Here is a 19,726-nt window from a genome sequence, read left to right as displayed (position 1 = left end):
GATGCCCCCCATACTCCGTATACGCAAATCCCCCCCCCCTGTTCCCGAAATGAAAACAAGCTGGCATTAATTCCTACTACATCATAGGGTATGACAACGCCTGGAAATCAGGCCACGTTGTAGCTTCAAGCACATCTGAGACAGGCGTATCCGCTGTTTAGGGCTATAGCTGTGATTCAAAACGACAGATAAAGGGGATGTCGACGATCTAGGGGAAACACAGAACCCCAAGCAGTCGCTGACAGATCTCATTTTGAGGTGAATCAGTCATATCGAAGGGCTTTCGTTTTAGGTACGTGTACCAAACCACAGCCAATTTGTGTTAGCCTATATATATATATATAATATATATTATCACGACGGTGGTTTTAATGATGGACACACACTTAAGTGATGCACAAATGGTTTGCAGGTTCACAATATTGGACATCAATGTAATCAAAACATCGCACTATTTGCTCAATTGACAACATAGCCCAGATTCAAGTCATTATCCCCCTCAACAAATAAAATAAAAAAATCATAATAAATAAAGTAATAATTATTTCAAACATCAACAATAAAAAATTAATAAATTAAATAAATACCAAAATAAAAATGATTTTGTTTAAAACCACGCAGTTTATTTATACATAATAGCAATTTGAATTTCCAGTAGGTAGACAAACATTCCACTTTAAATTGTTCTAATGCACCTGCTTTTAAATATGACACTGGAAAGTTTTTTTGAGCACAGACTTGGCTATAAAACGAGCTTTTCGCTGTAAAAACGGATAATAAGAAACTTGATTTGTTGTTGAATTTGTCGAGAAAAGTTGGCACCGATGTCAATGGACTATGTATAGACCTGATGTTTGCATCAGTTCTAACCCCAAGTGAATTTTGAGCTAAAAGACAGTCCGGACGTGCGTTTGACTCAAAATCGCGTCCCAATTACCTTGAAGTAAGTTTAAGTTTATTTGCCACTGGAATTAAGATTCAGACGGTGTATTTGGAACCTCTATTTTTAATAAGTGATTTGGTAACTTTTTCAGATGCTGCTTGTTTACTTCAAAGATTTGGGTAGAAACTAAATTGCTGCTCTTATTGCGAGCACTTAAGCAAGTCTACGTTTTCTACTATAAATGCATGGGTTTTGTACATAAGTAGCAGCGACTAGCCAGAGGGCCGGCGCCTGCAGGTTATAGAGTTAGAGTCCATCGGCTTCAGTTTACCATTCCTGAGAATCTACTCAGATATAGTAATCATTTATTATTTTGATTTGTTCTTACGGACTGCGCCTTTATGGTAAATAAAGATGTTTGAAATCAGCAAATGTAACTAATTAAATGCATAATACTCCAATGAACATTTTAATGATTGTGAATGTTGCTTTGTGTGGCTTGGAATACTGTGTGTCAATTTAACATATAATTGTTACAAGTAGGCCTAGTTTGTTGTTGTCCTTAATGATAATAAGAATGATTTCTCTCTGCCTTTGGATTCCAAGCTGGTTTTATTCAACCATATCACGTCATCATCTAGGTTCATGAGTTGTGCATTCGTGTATGTAAATGTATGTCTCGCTGTGCGTATATAAACTCATCTCTGCATAAAATACACCATGAGATATTCAAATTGGGCAATCATCCATCCCTTGCCATTTGTAATGCCTTTTTGTGTGTTTATCGAATTGAAGGTACCAGGCATTCCAGTGAGCTTCATCCCATATACACCGGGCTCCAAACCGTCCATCTCACCCGCCGCATCTTCGACGGTCCCACGGTGAATCAGTTTAGTGGCAATTACAAACTGTCGCCGTTTAGGCGAAAAGTCCGCAGGCGGATTTCTCGCGGCTCTCCTTATGTGGCCCAAAGGCGGCGCTAGAGGCTATCTCTAATGAAGCTTAGAGCGCCAACCGGCGGCGATGTATCCTGGCTACGTACATTGCTCATTGAGTCTCTCAAGCGAATAACTTCATCAGAGAAGACATAAACATCAGTGGGACACAACTCCGTTGAGGCCTTATGTACGTGTAAGGACTGGGAGTTTTAAGGGGGAGGGGGGGTATTTATGGTAAAGGAACACTTTCAGAATGTGTTATCATTTAAATGAACGGTAATCCAATTTAGAAACCACGCTGGCTGGAGTGTTACACCATTAAAAAGAGCTTAAATATTTATCTAATTCGATAACGCAATCAAAATACAAATTGCACACGGGTGCAATACCTTGCCGAAGCTTCCTAGATGAATCCCACAACTAAGTTACTTAGACTTCTCGATTCAAATATTTGTTGGTTTTAAGGTTTATTTGTTTACAAACAAGCAGGGCATTACACTGACCTCCGTGTTTTGTTGCAGGATGCAGGATTACAAATTCATTCAACTGTAGGCCTACTCTAACTCGTTACGAGTTACATAACCGATTCGATATAACCTATGCTTTCTGCCTTTGTGCTGGTGGAATGCCGTCAGGCGTCAACATTTCATATACCTTCCATGTTTCAATTTGTGGCTTCTTTACAACGTGTAGTTTGTTAATAAAACCCCTGGATCCATAATATTGAATGGTCAACTTGTTTTCTTTCGTTCGTCCGTCCTTGTACGTCCCTGGTTACAACTTATGGAGGAAGATCCTGATAGAAAGGTTAGAATGTTGACGAGTGATGCTGTACAACCAGCAACCATTGCATTTTGGTAAGTAACACTGTAAATAATAATGGTATAAATTCCTTCAACATTTTCTTGTATTTATTTGGAGTTGCCGTACTTGTACCGTGCCCTGTATTTGAGTTAACATGTAAATGTGTTTAGAGGCCTTGCCATGCCGGCTGCTTAGAACCCCATAAATGCTACAACTCGTTCCCTCATTTGACTTTCGGTAAACCATGGAAGACAATAGTGCATCTTCATTGAAAAGTATACTCATATATATTTTCCAATCGTTACAACATTCTATCAGGGCCATTATCTCGATCTGGAAAAGCCGACAGAATCTGTCTGGTCACTTCAAGAAAACTCAAGTCTCATAGAATGGTATATTTTTTGATAATGACGTGTGTATTGAATGATATGCCTTAAAGATTGGGCAAAGAAAGTGACCACTGTTTGGTGAACGTTGACTTGTTTTCAATTATTGACCCGCTGTTGGAGAGAGCCAACCGAATTCAGTCAACACCCAGCATATGTACTTCTATCATCAACTGACAATGGTGTGTCGCCACACGTAGAGATATAGCATGTGTTCAGTGTGAGCTGCTTAAGATGGGGGTAAGATGTAGAAGACATCTTAAGGATGCAGGTCTGATGGCGCCTACAACCATACTTCAGAAGGAGGATGACCAGGGACTTTGACGTGACCTGCTAAGTCGATATGTGATCTGGGGTCAGAGGTTAGAAACTCTCAATCAGTCTGGTAGTCTTTGGAAATTAGTTTGAACATGATGGCTTTCGATATGTGTAACATTCAAAGTTGATGAATTTTAGTATTTATGAATGGCATATTATCATCGACGATATTTTGGTCACGGGGGGGGTGGGGATGGTTGGGAGGGGAGGGGAGTCGTGGGGAGGGGGGCACTGCTTGTAACGTACTCGATGTATTATGATTCGATAGCTGAGTGAAGTATCAATCGAACAAGGTGTAGATACGTCATCAATATGCTGCCTCTTCAAACGGAACAAGCCAATAGTAAATCATTAACTTCAACATCCTGGTGGCTTTTTACGTTATTCAAAAGAGATCTGGAGTGAGTTTAATAATCAACATAAATAATGCACACCATTCTCATCCAATTTGGGCAAATGAATACTAACGTGTTTATCTATTTCTTAAAAGCTTTAACCGTAGAGTCAATGTCACTTCATTCATATACGTTCACTGGGTGAGTAATGACTAGGAATGGATGTCGTTTCCTCTGCTGCATAAAACTGTTCACAGGGAACTTTGTTTCCCCAGGCTCTAACTGTCTTACGATATTTCCCCCCTTAAATGTCAGAAGAAATGACGAGAGTTTACAGCCACTTATACCTGGCGAGCCAACTATAACGTTAGACCGTTAGTTTGAGGGCAATCCCTCTCCCAAGCTCCAACCAAAATGGGTGCTCTACATCGATGGAGAACCGTGTATACACTGAAGTCTCCAAGCTAAAGTGCAATTTACACAAATACCCCGAATTTCTTTTTGATAAAAACAGTTTCACGATGTACGGCATGGTTTGATGGCAAAAATAGTGTTCTTTGTAAATAGTGCTCTTGGTTAGCTAAGCTCTTGGTGTTAGCTTAAGCTCTTTGAATCAAGATAAGGTACGGGAGTGCATTTGGTTAGATCTCCGTTTCTGATGAAGGTTTAAGCCTACTGACTGGCTTCCAATAGAATGTTGGCAAATCGTTTGTTTATTGTAAATACTTGTTGCCGAGAGCCTCTTGATTTTCTTTGTAGCATTGCTTTATTGTTCACACTAAAACATAACACAGAACTTTCTGTTCTATAAAATAGAACATGCCGGGGAGAACTTTAAAAAGTATGTCACAAATTATGTAACAAATGTTTCTTTTAAAGTGTGTGATTTTTTTCATTTGAGTTTCATATTAAGGTCGTATCTTTTTTGGTCCTATTCAACCGTGTCCGGTATCCACTTATTTCGTCAGTCAGCGTGAGGACCTATGGCGTTATAACTCCTTAGTGGAGGTTTGATCCCGCTAACCTTTTGGCTTATTGAGATATTGGACGTGCTGCTTAGACCGAGTACGACTTGGGCAGCCAGGTCCGAATTGGACAGCCAGGTCCGACCTGGGCAGCCATGTCGGAATTGGGCGGCTGTGACTTTGGCTGTTGCTAAGGCATCAATCATGTTATTGTCACGATAAAGTCGCATTCATCCCTAGCCGCTAATTTGGCCCAAGTTTGATTCTTAAGTTGGTAACCAACTACCGAGCTTAGACAGCCAAACTCTACGTGTCCGGGAGTTTGAGCCTCAGGGCCAGACCTGACGACCCCATCAAAATGACCCAACTTTGCCTTGATGGAATGTGCATTTGGTCTGACCATGGATGAGGGAATTCTAACCGGTCCGGGTTTAGTAGAAGTGAACTTCAACTCCCTAGAGAACCAAGTTGTAGGTGATGTTTTGTAAAGGATGGAGTCGTGACAACTGAGATTTCCTATACACTATATAGTTAATCTTGTAGTGTTCCGGCTAGAAAGCCCATGGTTTACACAGTTTCCCTTCCTTACACCTGACTCTATACACACTTAATGGCATGGACCCAGGCTCCCTTTTATCTTAGTATGTCATACCCACTTTACAAGGACCAAACATTTCGGCACTCATCTAAAGTTTGGGTTTCTCTGTCACTCTTCAAAACTAGTGTCCACATTGTCTCTTCGATAGAGTGCTTTAAAGTTCAAAATAAACAAATAATATGAAAATGATGTTGGCTGTTTTCCAGTCTGATCTGAGAGCTTTCCTATTCCGAACAGGTGGACACGTGCACACAGGGTGAAGAGTTGTGAATTAATTAATCCATTTAACAGATTGTGGTTTTTAAAAAAAGGAGTAAAGGGTGAACTTTTCAAAGTTGTTTTCTTCTTAATTCCAACAACTGAGTTTTAAAATTGAGGATCAGACATTCTTAAGTTGTCGGCATTGGTGTTTTAGGTAGGGTCCTAGTTTGGCAGACAGAGGGGAAATACATTAACGGAGCACGGGGTCAGTAAGCCCCAAGCACGGGTCTCTACCCCCGACATCTCAGGAGCAAACATCAAGGGATGGGTGTTCATCTCATCGGTCATTGAACCCAACACTTCCACCACACACAACACCAAAATTCCATCGGCGGATTCTATTTCAACTCACCCTCTTCGGGTTGAGTTTTCTGGTTGTTGTCTTAACGTAGACCTTTACTAAAGCAACCCGATTTGGGATTTAGACGCGAAGGTAGAATAGTGTGGTTTTCAAGTGTCAAATAGAGTGATGTGGCTAATGCGACTTAATGCGGGTAAATCAGTAAGAAAAACATAACCCATGGTTGTTCAGGATGATCTCTTGATTAATGACATGAAGAGTCGCAGGTGAGGGCTATTAAAGACGCTAGGAACTGACTTAATCAAATAATGTCCAAGTTCATTGTTTCTTAAATAACTACTGCAGGACAGCTTCTGCTAGTCGACCATTGGGATAAAGCTGTCCCTTCATGTCCCATCCTAATTACTGCCAACTTAATCTTTGCGAGTTCAAGTTATTGTTTTTTGAAGTATTTTAAAATAGGTCAGTAGAGACGAGGTGCAATTTATTCTTACGATTACTTCAATTATACTCACTCAATCTATTAAGATTAATATAATACTTAGATTCAATATAATTCTTAGTCAATTCGAGTTTATGTATTACGAAACTACGCTCCAATATCAAGACAGGAATTATTCGGATATCAGTACAAGATACTTTATTAGTAATTATAGAAATCGGTGGGGAAAAATAATATGTCTTAATAAAAATTACCACGCACGGAACAATGTAAAACAGACGCCCAACACTCAAACTAAAAAATTCGACTGTTTCTTGTTGTTAGTTAAATTCATGCAGAATGGACGTACCATCCGTTTTGACATAATGCATCTTAAAAACGATTGATAGAAGGAGTTAAAAAAAACTATATTGGTGATTTATACAAATTATTTATATAAAGTATGTTCTGTTTTGACTGTATGTAAGCTAAGTGTATATATACCAAATTTAGATTACCGCGGTTTATCGAACATAACGTTTTCTCCACTTTCAATTATCAATAAAGATTTTACTTTATCAATTACTGTACTGTACAGGAAGTATTAGGAAAATAAGGAAAGCTTAGGAAAATAAAATAACACTAAATAACGAGGACGAATTAACACTTAATAATATGTTGTTTTGTTTTGATGAGTTATGCAAATGACTGCCCGGTCCCTTGGAGTTCACACAGGTCATTGACAACAGTTCATAGTGCTGATCCTACTTCGACCCTAGAAATAACAGTAAAATATCAGCGAGGAAATGTTTGCCCTGGAGTACTAAAAGAGGAGGTAGAAGAAGAAAATGAAAAAGAGAGAGAGGTAGAAAAAAATGGCAAGTGCAATCTTTGTGGGGAGAGCGCGCTATGATTTGCTTAGAGCTACCCGGCGCAATGTTTCTCCACTCCCTGTCTGTTTGTGCCGAAGACCCTAAATTCTCAGAGTTTCAGCTGTTTTTAAACCTGGCATGCCGTCTGTTCTCAGGGCTTGCAAGATGTGGCATTTTTTCCGAGTCTTCTTTTAAAAGAACATGGAAGTGATATCTTGCCCAAAGCGATCTTGCTGATTTTTTTCTGTTGTTTTTGAAAGACTCAAAAGGTTGATTTCTCAGTTTAGAAAATGTTTTCCTCCACAAAAGGCTACAGTTTGGAGAATTGGAGAGGCGTGCAAAACGCCAGACCGTTGACACAAGATTAATCACATAAGTTACAGGAAAACATATTGATCCAAAGAAATAATCACATTGAATATCAGGGTGATAGAACAACGCAAATGTAATTGTGTTGACATAACAAACTATGTGCAATGATCTGGAAATACGTAATTAAAGGGAAGGTACACGTTGGGTATTACTCAAAACAAATATTAACTTAAAAACTGACTTGGTAACGGGCATTGGAGAGCTGTTGATAGTATAAAACATTGTGAGAAACGGCTCCCTCTGAAGTAGCATAGATTTTGAGAAAGAGGTAATTTCTTACTAATACAATAAAAGACTTCTAGCTAGAAATCTTTTATTCCTTCTGAAAGCACACAAATTCGTCCAACAAGGGTGTTTTTTTCTCTCATAATTTTCTCGCAACTTCGATGACCAATTTAGCTCAAATTTTCACAGGCTTGTTATTTTATGCTTATGTTGGGATACACCAAGTGAGAAGACTGGTCTTTGACAATGACCAATAGTGTACATTCCCTTTAACGAAACAAAGTAAAGTGTAACGGATTTGCTGTGTTTTAACATCTTAAAGCAATTGACCAATACTAACCTTAACAAAACAGAAATAGGCCTAATAAAATTAAAATAAAAATACAAATAATAATGAACAAGTAAACAAACACCAAAAACAAGCATTGAAATAAGGTGAACCCAGCCAAACACGACACCGGGAAAATGGCATAATTATAAAACACTTTGCATAAATCAATCAAACACGAAGCAATGTGAGTGGTCAAGTAGTACCACACTCTGCAATAGAATAAATTATTCTGCATACTATGAAGGACATTAAAAAGGGAGCCAAACGGTCAGTATTTTGATGTGTTCACACCCATAAGCTGGTATTGACAGCAGCCCGTGTACGGAATACTTATTTCAAGCTTTTTTTATCATAATGTAATCTTCCTATTAAGCAACAATTTGTTCATAACCCATCACGTGGTTTGGCCCTTCTTGGTTGAATAAGTTATTGGGGTTTTGTTTGATTGGCTTTCCCGAACCTAAATATAATTTATAAGACGCTTTGTTTCATAGTGTGTTAAAAGAACTTTGTTATGTTTTTAATCTATATTCGTTTAATTGTCTTTGACTTTCAAAAATATATACTTTAAAATGTTATTGTTGATATATACCTAATGATGCTATTGACTTCGTGTATGTTGGTAATTATATCAAGTATTTAGTGTTGAAAACCAAAACAAACAAAAAAGCCCACCCCAGAGTAAATAAATAAATAAATAAATAAACACATAAATAATATTTTCCATTTAACTGTGTGGTCGTTTGTTGATGAACTTGGTATAAAAGAGTACATGGCAGCGTCTTAGACCCGAAACAACATCGATTCATTTGAAGAAGAATTTGACACGGGAGGGCACGTCGACTCTTTCAATATTTGGTTTCAATCGAATAATTGGGTATCGGAAAGACTGAAGGTATCGACCCTATCATTGACGCTGTTCGGAGCTGTCTCTATGTGATGATGAATTTCACGTGAGAGGGCACGCTAGTGTCTAGTTAAAGAGACTTCTATTAATAACCAGAATGAGTTGGGTAGTGAATTCTGAACAAACAGTCATGGATAGGTAGTCCTCTACGGACACATCAACTACATGAAGAAGATATGACATTATGAATAGACAGCTTGTCAATGCTAAATCTCACAGGAGACAACGAGAATAGAAAAAGGAGAAAGAGAGTGTGTGGGAAATACAAAATGGACTTGAATTGATGTTGGAAATTGTGCTTATTTGGGAAACAGCGCGACTAAAATGAGTCTGGGTAGACCGATAGAATATTTGGATTTGCTCCAGGAGTCAACGTCGGTGAGAGACGGTCCTGGTTTTCTGTAATCAACTCATTTTACTTCACGGCAAGATCCCTTGCCTTGACTCAATTACTGACGAGGAAGGTAGAAGTGAAAACTACGCATAAATCATGTTACCTTGGTACTAGCTATATCACTCTGTCCCTCTATCTCTATCTCTAGCTGCAAGAAACATCGTGGTGATACGCCAAGGCTCAACACCCTCAAGCGTGAATAGGAATGTTCTTATGAACGCACCAAAATGTAAGGGGTTTCTTTAAAGCGAAGCCAGGCACCACACGGCCTGCTAGTTGCTAGGTTAATTTGATATGGGAACTATACAAAACAACAACGCTACCAAACTATCCACTCGTCGCCCTCGCTGAATTATTTCTCTATTGAAAGTGCCAGTGCAATTTCAATGATTCCCTACCCCTTAATCAGCGAATTGAGATTGAGAATTATCGATGTTCAATTAGCGTGGGTAACCGGCAGATGCAATTTCAGCGATTGATACGGTTGCTTAATTATGTTAGAGTTTATTACGAACAGCGTTATTATTATCATTTACACGACGTACAGCATGCTCAACCCTAGCGGGGAAAAATAATTTCCACAGCATTTCAAGTTATCAAAGTTTTAATAAACACGTTTTAGCGTGTCATTGCGAGTCCGAGGTTTTTTTCACGTTGAATGCATGGAAAAGCGGCCAATCTCAACGGAGACACAATGTCGATATATGGCACACCACGGTGCGCTAATTTCCGAACAAAAAGCTTCAAAAAGATGTCAGAGAAACGTCAAATTCGTTACCGGCCGAGCGTATGATTTAGCAAAAGGGAGGCAAAACACGGGCCGATCGACGGGCCGTTTGCCCTGCGGGCCCGTACTGCTCGGTCTTGCTCGAGGTGCTAACTTACGGGACCGATTCTCACGCGGTAACACCTCCACATAGAAGAACACACTTCGTAAACCCGTACAATAAAATGAAGAGCCGTTTGTGGTGTGACATGGAGTGACTGTGGTGGTCTGGTGTACGGATGTAGCCCCCTTATGTGATATCCAATAATATGTACTAGGTGTGATTGGGACCTCTACTCTCAATCCATCATAAACATGGCAGAACGTGGTAAGCTTTGCTTAGCACTGCATGTGATGCTTGACTGGGTGATACCTTTAAACATGGCATTAAACGTGGTAAGCTTTGCTTAGCACTGCATGTGATGCTTGACTGGGTGATACCTTTGCACTGAACCCCGTAACCACATCACATCAACAAAACACACTTAACCTGACGTACATATCTGGAACTTTCCTACACAACATAAGTTCCATTAAATCGCGGATGTTTAAAGCTAAACTCGGTTCAAAAATCGTATTCTTTTGATGCACGATTTACACTTTTTGATCTTCACCTTCTATGAGTATTTTCTGCGTTACTTTGACGTAGTGTCATTACTCAAACAGCAAGAGATTGATGAGTCCATTTCTCTTCATTTCAACACCCCCCCCCCCCAAACTCCAATTAATATTTACAACTTTCCATACGATATTGATTTATGAGAAATACTTCAGATATTCAATCAATGCCGTTTTCCTAAATCACCTTCGGATCCTCTCATATTTCACGGATGACCAACCTCCAATTTTCAATCATTTTCCCCCTTCTCTTAAACAATTTTTATTTCATTTCTTTTCTTTTTGGATAACTGTAATAAATCTTTCAATCTGTCAACGATGTAGGCTAAGTAGTTCATCCAAATAGTTGTTTGTAACGAATGTTTTTGGTCAATTCTTCTTACAAACACACACTGAGAGAAATGAACTTATCTGGCCGGGATTAATAAGGTAACCTCTCACTGTCCTCTACAAACATTAAACAAGAAAATAAGAAGACAATACAATGTAGTGATTTGTTGGTTTCTTTCAAGTTGCAAAAATAAATAAAAAATAAGATAAACTAAAAGGCATTGATGTTGCGTATGTTTTGAATAAGCACGTGTTATATTCATATATTCGTAATATAGTGACTCATCGCATACAGGTATACAATCTTGCCAGAACACATTTCTCTACAATTTGCCATAGATATGAAACATCGCTTTCACTCTTGTTCACCAGACAAGTATTCATAATGACATGTATAAACCTGTTTATCAATGGCGAATTCTTTATGCTAGCAATTACGGTAATGTCACTGAATTAATTGTGGAATCATTAAGATTGTACATTTCAGATTACAACTCTTTGGAGAATACGTGACGGAAAAGAAAACCTTAAAAGTGTTTTATTTTGAATTAATCAATCATAATTATCAAAATAAAAATGAATACGAACTATCTGATACATTCATAGTTTCTTTCTGCTTCCTTGTGACTGACTTCGTTTTGGCCGTTTTCGAAACCACGACTTGGGCTAAGCCTCCATCTTCGGCCCTGTCCGCCTGAATGAAGCCCCGTAAGGAAAATGCACGTTTTCTAAATAACTGACATGGCCTCAACCCACCAAGCCCAAGCTCCAGCCGTGGTTTCGTGAACGGCCACATTACATTTATGCAAAGTGGATGTTATTGGACACAAAAAGGAAAAAAAAAAACTCGTAATTTTTAATCTGAATTTACGAATTAATTAAACCAACTTAAAAGAAAAACAAAACAAATAACTGCCGTACCATCATGTTGAAACCGTTAAAGGTTTTTCAAAAAATTTCAAAACGTACGTCAAGTTAAACTTCTTTTGAGTAAATTCTTGCAACACATTAAATAAATATGTGTGTGCAAACAACAACAACATCTGGTTTGTTATAAACATTTTTAAAAGTATTCATCGATGGCAATACGTTTGAAAACCTTACAGCGATCAGTTGTTTGCCTAAACCAAAACAGCCTTCCACGTAATCACTTGTCAAAATTCAAAACCATTCAAAAGCAACTCACTATCTGTATCACTTATATATCATGACTAACAATGTAGCTTGTTCATAAATAATTGTGTTCCTAAGCATGGATTTAACAAAATTGATACTAAACTAGATCTTTACGAAATGACAACAACGACAGACGACGGGTACAATTACAGCTTGTTAATGATTTGAGTTCCTTAGCATATATATATTCAACAGAATAGAATCAAGAAGGTTTCTAAATAAAGCTATGTGTTACTAAACTAGATCTTACGAACAGCAACAACATAACGAGCGATTGTGTGAAGGGGTTTAGACGGCACCACTCTAGCAGGTCGTTGGACCCCTAGCTAGAGTACGGACTACCCCAATACAATTAGTCTCACCCGTTGTTCACCCTCCTTCCCATAATAGCTTCATATTTTCCCCTTCGATTCATAACAAGTCATTGACCATAGCCGTATAGGCCCTTTATTCTGTCATTAAATACAACCCAGCAATAGTTAGTAATATGAATGTGAATGGCATAGCAAAGATTAAGAAGGACCATATTTGGCACTGTCGCTTTGTTGACAATACAAGGTACGTGCGGGTTCCAATGAACTATGGCATTATACCACAGGGCACTGTAGCTCTGATTCTGTTGATGATAGCAGTTTGCCTTTTTTCTCTTTTCCCTCCTTTTTTATAACACAACACTGAATTTCAAATTAGTCATATTGGATGGAACTGACCGCAAAAACCATACACCCAGCCAGCAATGTTATTTCTTCTACGCTTATAAAAATATGATACAGAACAAAACATATAGGTCCATTGAAGTCCATTGAACAGGGGACATGTTTGACCAATCATAACCCTTGCAACCTCAAAGCGCATGGGATAAAGGTTTTGAGAGAACTAATACAACCGTCACTGGTCTTTACATATAATTCAACTGTGGTTTTTGAGATTATTCTATTAAGGTTCCCTCCTTGATTATCATAAAGTTCCTGCTCCAATTCGCTACAGCGAATCTTGTAACAGTTTGCACGCAAAGCGCTCCAAAGTGTGTATAACACTATTTTTGAATGAGCAAAAGCCATACTCGTCCAAACCCGGTTGAAAGGGATGCATTGTTTGTGACGTGGCTTCGGCGGTAGGTCGGTGCAGAAACACCCTTCTCGAATGTCGCTCGGAGCCCGCTAGCACCGTACCGGGAACCATGGTGGTTAGAGGAACCCAGACAACCAAAGGGGCTTTAACATAATGAAGTTTCACTCTCTTTTAAAATATATATATATTCTTTTTTTTAGTCAAATGTTTTGGGTCAAGGGTTGCCTGAGATAAACAGGGCTTGGGAGCCGCCATTATGGTTCAGTCATGTCGTGGAAACATCTGATAATTTGTAACCAATTCTTCATAATTCCGAACTCAAAGTAATGTTAGTCGACTGGTTCTTAATTTACTATCAGACATGAAAACACCAATACATGATAGTTACACAGACATTCTATCTGTTGTGTCTAATGCCTTCTCATCCTTAAACATGTTGCCAATGGAAAACGAATTATGATCAAACTTAGCTAAATCAAGAATGCTGAGGTTTGTTTTCGAATTCAAGAATAATGGCAATGTAACTTACATAACATTTGAAGTGAAGTGTGAAAGACTTGTTTTGTGTTCAATTAAAAGAAAGTTATGTCTAAACAGCTCAGTTTGAACTAGAAACATTTTATTATTGTATTGCATGTTACGTTGCTGACCCTAACATCTGAATGTTTATTATTTATTTATTAATTAATTATTTTGTCAACTGTTTATTAATGTTCAGCGTTTGATATTCATATTTTAATTAAGTTTAGTTCAATTCAATAATACAAAATCATGATTTTTTTTTCTTTTTCGCTCAAACCATTATTGATATTCTCCACACACCGAAAATGTTCATTGTGGATAAAAACTACTGTTTATAATTGCCAATATTCTTATTGAATCACGACGATTTGCTGCATAGACCTAATTGGTCCATTCAGCAAACTGATTGTATTTGAACTTGGCTGGTCTTGAAGTGACCCTTTAATAGTATAGACAAAGGTTACCCAAGGTTATACGAGGCCCAACCCCTCTCCAATGGCCGGTAGAATTGACATACAACATCACCAAGTTGATGTTTGGCCGGACTTCGTCATTACAGTTCCCTAGCTTTTATTTATGAATTTTTGTTTGGTGTTGATATTAATCCGAACAGTATGACCGCGACTTGTGGTGTTCGGTAGGCTTCAAAGCCGGCCGTTCTTTTCACCTTAATGACGGTATAGAGCAATTGAAAGTAGAAGGGAAACAAACGACGGTCAGCATAGAATGGCTTCATATGCCCACTTTGACAACTTCATTTTCTTAAACTAGCGGGAACTAATTTGTATTGACCGCTGTGTTTTGTCCTTGGTTGTAATAACAACTACACTCATCAAGACCAGGTGAATAGGGTAGTAGGCTTTTGTTAGGTAGCCAAGGTCTTGACTGTAAACAAGGGGGGTAAACTGTGGTGGTGAGGTGAACTTCACTCGGGCTACTGTGACGGTTTGTTTTCTCGAGATATGCTTCATTTAACTCACAACAATCAGTTGCGGGTGTTGGGTACTGCCTTGGCTGATTGAGTGTCCATCAAAAATGGCAACATTTCAATTAATGAAGAATTGGATGTGTGTGAAGTCAGCCTGTGAGACCAATACTCAACGGTAGAGAGAGAAGGGGTGCGGATAGCGCCGTGTGCATTGGGGTGAGAGATTGCCTACTGGTGGCAGCTGCGCACGGACCAGATTCAAACTTCACAATTAGTACGTCAAATAATGGAGTTATTTAAATGTTACACATCTCGGAAATCACTTGGTAGTGATTGTTTCAAGAATGATTTTTCTGAATCTAATCTGAGCGAGAAGTAAAGATGAAGATCGTTATTGACATCGATTTTCCTCGGATTAAAATTCTTCAGTTGATATTCGAACCAGAAAAGTAACGAGTTTAACAAATATGGTCACAAGACAACGACGGTAATTCAACAAAAATGTTCGAACCCCCAACCCCCAAACAAAAGCAACCCCCACCCCCAACAAAAAATATTTAAAAAAAGGTTTGGCAGATAATTCAAAGTGTCAAAACATTTGTAACGAAGGCATGAAGTAGTAAAGATAAATCAAAAATAGAAAACGAAAGAAAAACCGAATCAAGTCGGCTATAAAAATTGTAACAACAACATTAATTTTATTAGCGCGTGTGAAGAAAGTTGAACATTTTTGTGAAAGCTACAGAGAAGTTGAAAAAAAAGATTGCAAGGTAAAAGAAGCAATTAATTAGGCATCATCATTGAATTAGTTCTAGTCTTTGAATTCAGCCGTTTGTATGGGTGTTTCCCCATTCATTGGTTCTAATAACCCAAAACAATTCGGCCCCTCTAATGGTATGACCTCAACCCACATTATTCCCGTTGTGAGGTGAAACACAACCCATTCCTTATAACGTGGTTATTTGTTAGTTAATTTGTTTCCGATGCTCTGCCTATTTAAGTGCTGGTGATAAGGGTGTTGGTTGATGAATGATAGTAATTCACCGGTGGACGGGTTTGTCATGTGCCGTCGATCGTACCATCAGTCACACCCACACCACGCCGCTACCGCGCCGGCTCTCCCCCTCTCCCTCGCTCTCATGCTCTCTACAGGTATAGATGCCGTGCCGTTTCCTAAATGACATCGTTCAATTCATCAACACATTAAGTTTACCGGTGTGTGTTTACTGTAGACCTTTTGACTAATGTCTCGCCAATCGACGGATCGTAGATCTCGCAGATCGTAATGGTGGTTAATTAAAATCTTATAAACGAAGAAGATCAATGCAAAACGAAGTTGGAATATTCGGAGAAAATAAATATACGCACCAACCTATTAAATGAAGAACTTGCTTTTTGTAAACCATAAAATAAACAATTTGATGATGTGAGCTCGAGATTTCACGTCTAACGGAGAATAATCCAGTATAATAAAACATCACTAACTAATAGTTGTCACCACATAGCCAAGACCAAACAGGAATTATCACCCGTAAAGCTTCAATTCGTTGCCTCTTATGCACGAATCATGAATGAGGCGGGTGAAAAGAGGTTTACTTTGCCTAAATCATCAACTCAAATGATTTATCGTTTTAAATCGAAAACAGTAAGAAAAGTTTAATGTATTGATATTGTAAAACTACACACAAAATATGCCTTTAAGTTAAGAGGAATATTTAAAGAATACCATTTTTAGTTGTACGTTACTCCCGAGTGTGGGCCGCCACTACAACGAAATAAGAATACAATAAAAACAAATAAATCAAGCAAATAAACAATTCAATAAAACTGTATATACAATAAAGTAATCTTCTTGAAATTTACGGATGCTTTTATCAGTTGAGATTGCTCAGACACCCCCCCCCCCCCCCCATTTGCTGACATGAATAGAAATTTCAAGTACAGAAACCACAACATTTCCCCCAAAAAACACAGTTTTACGAAAAGTGATTTCCAAACAATTTAAACCACAATTGGCGGGATGCACTTGTCCTTTGCACCAAATAGATTGAATACATTCCCATTAAAATATGCAATAGCGTGTACAACAGCATTGTGTCCTCCAGAAAAGTGTCCACTTTCAACTTCCAACGACAAGAAGAAAAAAAAACATCTCAGCTAAATTGTTGTATATCATATCCCAATAATCAGACATAACTTTGAGAACACAAGCCCAAACAAATATGTATACACAGCAACGTACACAGCAGGTGGACAAATGCACATTAATTGATAAAAAGTGAGATTTAATACTGTGGAACAAGCGTTGAATGAAACGGGAGCGATTGAACACGAGAACGGGGCGCCCAAACCTCAACAACTCGCCCGGTACATGCTGAAATATGAGCTTGACCGGGACACGGTAGTGCCACGTGCATCCGACGGACCGGGCACCGCGTAACTCTTCCGCCCATCACCGGAGTGCAGCACCGGAGTGCTGGCAGGTCGCCCTCTGTCCAAGCACTTACAACAACAAAATAACAAATAAGTACAAAATAAAATCCTTACATTAGCCGCCAAGCAACTCGCTAGAAATTTGAATGATAATTATGTAGAGATTTTCCTTTTTGAATACCGAGACAGATGTTATGTTTTCAAGGTTTTAAAATGGTTTGAGAATTCTTGTTGAATTTTTAAAGTAATTACTCTAAGATAGAAACAGCCGATAGTCTCCTAAACCAAGATTGTTTGAAATGTTCAGTATTTGAACATAAGTGAAATGTTGATAACAAAGTAAGGTACAGGTAAGGAATCATTATTACGGTTCAATCAAGAGATTCATACAAAACAATCCGTTAAAACTGTGCCATGAAACCCTCACAATAAAAACCTTAATTATGTTTCAGTCCACGAGAGAGATCTTTACTGTCAGACACAAAACTTTCTCTTGATTTGACTTTAGACAATTTTATGAAGCTGCCATTTGTCCATGTGAAATCAGCGTGATGACATTGTGTATCTAAGAAAGCCAATATTGTATCACTGTATCCAAATATCGTGATATGAATGCACATTTGAACAAGTCGACCTTCACCATTATGTCTAATATTGTTGTAAGACCACATTGTACCTTAATAATTAACGCCCTTCGGTTCTTTAGTTCCATTCACACCAAACAAAGCCATTGATTTAACACAATGCTAAAGGTTTAACCCAAATCATAAACCTTTCTATGCTATAAATGCTTAATTTCTATATTGATTTTCAGACAATACTATAAAAATCATCGGAAGATTGCATTAGTGTTGGAAACTGACGTTTGAGCTTAAAAAAACTTCAAAGTATTTTCTGTACGATGTTACATAAGGTTCTAATTAAGACTTGTAAGATCTTGTAATGATATATGTTTTGGAAGAGTGAATCTAGTGTTTAGTACAAAAGAACACTTTATTCCTTTTAGAAGTAGGGCTAAATACACGTTTTCAAAAAAATTATTTATTTTCTATCTTCAGTACATGCTTGAAAAATATGTGTACTTATTTAGTTGAAGAAGAAATGAATCTGTATCGAATTGGGTCTTCAGACAATTCTCTCCCAATAGCAAAAAAGAAAACAGCTGTATTTATGTAGCCTACATTTGAACGTTTCACGAACCATTTGCTTTTAAATCTTGATTGAGAAGATTCTTTAAAGGATACCTGAATACCGAGTTAATGTTTTGTGGAAATACAGGGGCATCGGAAGTGAATTTATTTGGTACTTGTATGTGATTCGAGGAAATACGCTCACCCGTCATGGATTTTTCGATAACCGGAACAAAACTGTATAAGTATCGAACATTTACAATGGCAGATATATAATTGACTACTTCAAGTTGCTATTGGGGAATAATAACCAGTTTCGTTGTTGCAACTTAAACTACACTGTGAAAACTGGGGTGTTAAAATTACACCAATATAATTGTATTGGCAGAAATTACCCCCCTATATGTTGATTTAAACAATAACATCAAACCAAACTAGATAAGTTAAGTTCGCACTTTGGCTTGAAATGACATTTCAGAGCTCAAATGACACTTCAGAGAACTTGACAAAATGCCTGTATGATGCACACAAACATATTTCTCCCATATTGTACTTAACAACATCGTGGAATCATATTATATGTCACGTGATACAATGAGGACATGTCATTGGTCGGGTACAGCTTTTAAATTTTGTTTACAGACATGTTTGTTTACACGTTTTGGTAGCGATCGGAGTACGCCATGCTGTAGACTGATTTCAAAAGAAGATTTATGAAAATGTGCAACTATTATGTTTAATGTTTCTTTCTCAAAACATTGTAAGGGAACGTGGACAGTGTTCAATTGAAACTGCAATGTGTCGAACAAAAACCCACAAATTTTAACTAGTGTAAAATATTGTTGGTAATTGTCATTGACTTGTACTCTTACTTGGTGTATCCCAATAAACGCATAAAACAACAAACAGAAAAACATTTGGGCACAATAGTGAATACATAAATACACTGGTTGCATAGAAATTTGTGCTTCTAGAAGTCAAAGAAAGGTGTCATGTCTGAAGTCTAAGAAAGGTCTCATGTCTGAAGTCTAAGAAAGGTCTCATGTCTGAAGTCTAAGAAAGGTCTCATGTCTGAAGTCTAAGAAAGGTCTCATGCATGAAGTCTAAGAAAGGTCTCATGCATGAAGTCTAAGAAAGGTCTCATGCATGAAGTCTAAGAAAGGTCTCATGCCTGAAGTCTTTCTCTGATTCAAAATTTTGGTTGAGAAATTAACTCTTTCTCTTAAGAACTTCATTAACTTGGAAGGGGGTCATTGCTGACAGTGTTTTCCCAGCTTTTCACTGCTCTTTACAAAGTAAGTTTGTAGGCTTATAAACATGTGGAGTAATACGAAATGTATACACCTTGCCTTGAAAAATTACTTTCTTATTTTAAGAAAGTGAGGGAATGTTTCGTGAATTAGATTTCAAGGAGATAACATAAACAATACATTGAATGAAT

Source organism: Asterias rubens, chromosome 21, assembly GCF_902459465.1.
Source record: "Asterias rubens chromosome 21, eAstRub1.3, whole genome shotgun sequence".
Classification (NCBI taxonomy): Eukaryota; Metazoa; Echinodermata; class Asteroidea; order Forcipulatida; family Asteriidae; genus Asterias; species Asterias rubens.
The sequence above is the reverse complement of the archived record's forward strand: the minus strand, read 5'-3'. Positions refer to the sequence as shown.